Source organism: Euprymna scolopes, chromosome 6, assembly GCF_053919585.1.
Source record: "Euprymna scolopes isolate OS-2025 chromosome 6, ASM5391958v1, whole genome shotgun sequence".
In the NCBI taxonomy this organism is placed as follows: domain Eukaryota; kingdom Metazoa; phylum Mollusca; class Cephalopoda; order Sepiida; family Sepiolidae; genus Euprymna; species Euprymna scolopes.
Window position 1 is genome coordinate 146649578 of NC_136487.1, and position 4684 is coordinate 146654261.

The following is a 4684-nucleotide window of genomic DNA, read 5'->3' on the forward strand; positions in this document are numbered from 1 at the left end:
TGCTTATATAGAGTGATTTGGTTTTCGGTTGATTAACTGTGTCTGAGTCTAGAGTCAAAACAATGATAAGAATATGCTGTTGTCATAGCCCTAGTGATTACCTACATATTTCCCTCACCACAATAGCTGAATTAGAGACAAAGTCGGTTTTTAATATGAGAAAATCTAGAAATCAGTCTATCAGCCCGGGTTCATCTATGACGTATTCCATCTTAGGACATATCTGGCTTTTATTGAGGAAGAGGACTGCGTCAGAAGTGAGGACTTTCTGGAGCAATAGAATGAGCCAATCATTTTTCCAGCAACCTTGGCAACAGATTTGATGCAAGTCTTCCAATCCAGGTCTCGGGTGAAAATCAGTCTTGAAAGCTTCAAACTAACTGTTAATCAATGCCTATAACCGTTATGCCATATCGCAAAGTATGAGTGTTGTTCCAAATGTAATGCCTCCTGTTTTTATTCTGCCTGAATGGGTCAGAGGGGATGTCAAATTACATTGTCGTGATGACTGAACTGATGTATTCAGGAACTTTAAATTTCATCTCTCTGTTGCAGATATTAATGGTGTGAAGCCCTAAAAAAAACTACCCCTGCCATAAACATGCGTCAGAAGCAGAGATGCGTCATTGAATTCCTGGCAAGAGTGCATTGAGAATGCTGGTGACGATATATAAAAATAAATTCTAAGAGTGTTCGTTTTAATGGTACACTTCCGGTTCCATAGCTCTTCAACTTTTTGAGTTAAAAAGGAATAGGATATCAAAACTAAAAAAACAGATACAAGTACTTCCACAGAATGTGCTCCAACAAACTTAATGCATTTGTAGTCTTTCAATGTAAATACCTCTGACAAACCTAACTACCAACAAATTGCTAAACGGTCACTGTAGAGGTGCCCACATGCTGAAAAACTTTTTTAAGTAAATGATTTTCTTTGGGCTGCTTGCCTTTGGAATTACATTCCTACTCCCTGTTTCACCGGCTGTAGCAACATGTAGGAAGAAATTTAAATGTAATGTGAACAAACATCTCAGTGCAAATTTTGGATGTTCCCATAAATCATTCCTATTCACAGCAACCACTTATGTATCAGTTGCAATATGCCTTGTTTGGACTAAGTATAATACGAGGTGTCTTCAATAAGTTTCCACACTTTTTCTGTACAAGCAAGTTGAATTACCGTAGACTCTTGAAAATTGATTATGTTATTGCTATACATCTTATAAGATGGTTGACCAATTTTTATGATTTCAGATCCGAATGAACAGCTACAGCAGGAATTGAAATACACCCTACTAAAGCCTGATTGTCACAAAAAAAATGCAATCTGTACGTTAGGACAAGTTAGAAGACGATATGCAATAAAATTCTGTTTTAAACTTGGAAAAAATGCCACAGAAACGTATGGAATGCTTCAGACTGCCTTTGGGCCATCTTGCATGAATTGAGCATCAATTTTTGAGTGGCATGAGAGATTCAAGGAAGGCAGGGAGTCCATGAGGATGATGGGAGGTGTGGGAGGTGTAAAGAAGTCAGGACACCATAGTTGATTGGCCAAATAAAGAATTTCATGGATCAAGACCATCGTGTGTCTATAGAGACATTAAATGCATAGTTTGATAGTATGGAAACTGTACAATTATTTGCAAGGAACTGAAGATACGGAAGCTTTGCAAAAATGCACCAGTCCACAACTCCATCCTTGTCACAGACAATTTGACCTAGATGGGCATCAAAACAGTTCCTCACCCTCCCTATAGTCCAGACCTTGCTCCCTGTTACTTTGGCTTATTCCCTAAGCTCAAGGAAAACCTTAGAGGTTGTCCTTATGAGGCAATTGACGAGATAAAAGAGCCTGTGACGAATGTCATTGACATGCTCACACGAGGACTTTCATGGGACTTTCCAAAAAGAGTTGGAGTGGTACAACAGGTGCATTGCAGCCAGAGAAGATTACTTTGAAGGGTATTAGAGTTTCATGCGTGCACTATCAATAAAAGTTTGGTTTGGTTGTTTTACGGCATATCAACCCCTTTCAGGTTATTTAATGCCGAATCCAGTTATTTTGGAAATAAAATTCATGTTGCATCCAGTTATTTTGTAGAAGGTTTTTATTCTTGAAGCTTTTTGTATCTTCAATCGCTAGTTTGTAGTGTTTGTTTTGGTTGTTTTATAGTGGATGTTATCGTTTTTGTTTCCTCCCCTGCAGAACATGAATGAGTTTTACGATGGGAGAGAGCAAAAAAGAGTTACAGTATTAATGTTTGGTACATTTTAAGTTATGAAACCAGTCAGGAAGTGAGGGAGATAGAAAGAGAAAGGGGAAATGGGAAGAAGGAAAAGGGGGGTTGTTGTATTTGTTTTTTGCTGAACATAATTAAGTTTTGCAAAAGGAAATAGAAAAACAAAAAGCATCAATGTTCGGTGTATTTCGTCTCGGGAAGCCAATATCTTCAGACAGCCTGATCTAGTAGCACCAGATCAATAAAAGTCTTCATATGAAAAAAAATCCGGAAACTTATTGAAGTGAAAGTTTAAAAAGAAAAGAAAGAAAAAAATAATCTGAGATACTGCAGAGTCTAGCCAACCACTTATAGCTTAATCTCTGTCTCACCCTTTCTAATACCAATAAAAACAAAGTAAAACAAAATCTTTACTTGCAAATATGCACAACCAGCTTACGATCAAACTAGATTAACAAGATACTCATCAGAAATTCCTGGAGCTTTGGGAATTGGGTTAACTTTTTTTCTTTTCTTTTTTATTTTCAATCTGGTTTGAACTAGTTATGAAATCACTTCTGGATTTTAGGATCGAACCAGTGATCTTCATTTGAAAATAAAAAAAAAAAATACAAAAAGTAAATCACAAATTTTAATTTCAATTTGAAAATTTCCACGCCAATGTGCAGTTTGCAATTTGGATTATCACAGGTGACCAACATGAATAATAGAATTAGTAAACTTAAAGGCAGAAACCTACTTTTCCCTAGATAGTGTGAAATCGATTTACACATAGTAAAAAAAAAATGTCTTCTAACTGGCATGCCATGATGATAAATCAAGATGAATAGGAAATTTTTCCACAGTTTGAGGTAAAATAGCAATTTCAGGTCAATGAATCATTTTACAATATTTTCTATGTTCTTTTTTCTTTTACACGGGAGTCACAACTTACCAAGTCCTGAAGGCGACTCGAGGATAAAGATCAATGAGTGTTAGATGATCAGTGAAACAATAACATACTGATCGGTAGTGGTGGAAATTGAGTAGAATTTGCTTATTTCAGAGAACTTGTTTACATTGAACTTGAAAACGATCACGTTGCAATCAGCTGGAAAGCAGACCTGCAGTACAGAGTTCCAAAGTTGGCCAGTTATAGTAAAGAAAATTTGTTCATGGAATTTGCATTTAGATTTAGAGTTATGATAAGGAATAGAGGAAATTGTTGACAGTGGTTGTAGCTAGATGAATGTTTTGCAGGGGGGGGGCATCATAGATTGAAGCTTAGTTAAGCACCTGCCATGAAAATAATGATGGAGAAAAGATAGACGCACAGCGTCTTTTCTGTAGGAATGAGGTTGCACCGACGAGAAAAAGACATTGCCTATTAGGTTTCAAAGCAAATTTTGAATCCTGTCAATGCAGAAAATGGTGTTCTGAGCAATTTCGCTGTTGGAGTAGCATTCGTGTACGTCTGTCTTTTGGTACCGTGCTGAAATAATAATTTTATTATTTTGAAAGCCATTCTTAACATGGAGAGGAGAGGGTGTTTTGCATCTATTCTGTGCTTCCAAATTCTTGGCCTTTTGGTCAAGATCAAAGTGTAGTATCTGTTCTTCAGATGCTGCAAGCAAGGACTAGCAAAGACCATATGTGGGGGTAACCCCACATATCTGAACTTGGTCAATGTAGGGATCACCCTACAGACCACAGTTACTATCCAGCTCCCATTTCCCATCTCTCGGGAGCTGGATCCCCCTTTCCCTCCCCCTCCCTCTCTCTCCACATTAAAAAACGGCCTTGTGCCTAATTTGCTCAGTGGGGAAGCAAATAAATCCAATCTGTTCTTCAGATGCTGCACTTCCATTTCTTGTTCTCTTTCGGTGGAGGAGAAATCCTTCACGACTGAGACAATTTTTATTTTTGTACCTTTTCTCCACGTTTAAAAAACGACCCTGGTGTCTAACTCTGTTCCGTGGGGAGGCATAGTAAATAGGTACAATTGAATAAGAAATTACAATTGAATAAAAAACAGATATCGTGAAAACTTTAATTGCACATAAAAACAATATTTACAAATAGCGTGGTACCAAAAATGCATACGCACATTTAAGCAAATTTTGAATCCTGTCAATGCAGAAAATGGTGTTCTGAGCAACTCCTGCTCAGATGTGGCAATAGTACTCCTTTTTTTTCCGTATTTGGCTTTTGTACAGGTAGAGGATGGGTTGGAAGTGAGATACCTTACCAAGCTATAGAAAAAGCAAAATACTTTTCAACAGATTTTATGTAAGAGGTGCCTTCAATAAGTTTCTAGACATTTTTTTTTTTTGCATTGGCATTTTATTGATAGTACACACATGAAATTCCAGCCTCTTTTGAAGTAATCTCCTCCAGCTGCAATACACTTGTCGCACCATTCTAAAACCTGAAAACCCCATAAAAGTCCTCTTGTGTGAGTG

The 4684-nt window shown here is 37.3% G+C and overlaps 1 non-coding gene across 1 annotated transcript; it reads left to right on the forward strand.

The window, feature by feature from the left end:
• The first annotated feature begins 3792 nt into the window (after positions 1–3792).
• Positions 3793–3984, forward strand: LOC145278576 (U2 spliceosomal RNA). Its single transcript, XR_013868375.1, has one exon. It is a non-coding gene; the product is annotated as a U2 spliceosomal RNA (small nuclear RNA).
• Positions 3985–4684: the final 700 nt, after the last annotated feature.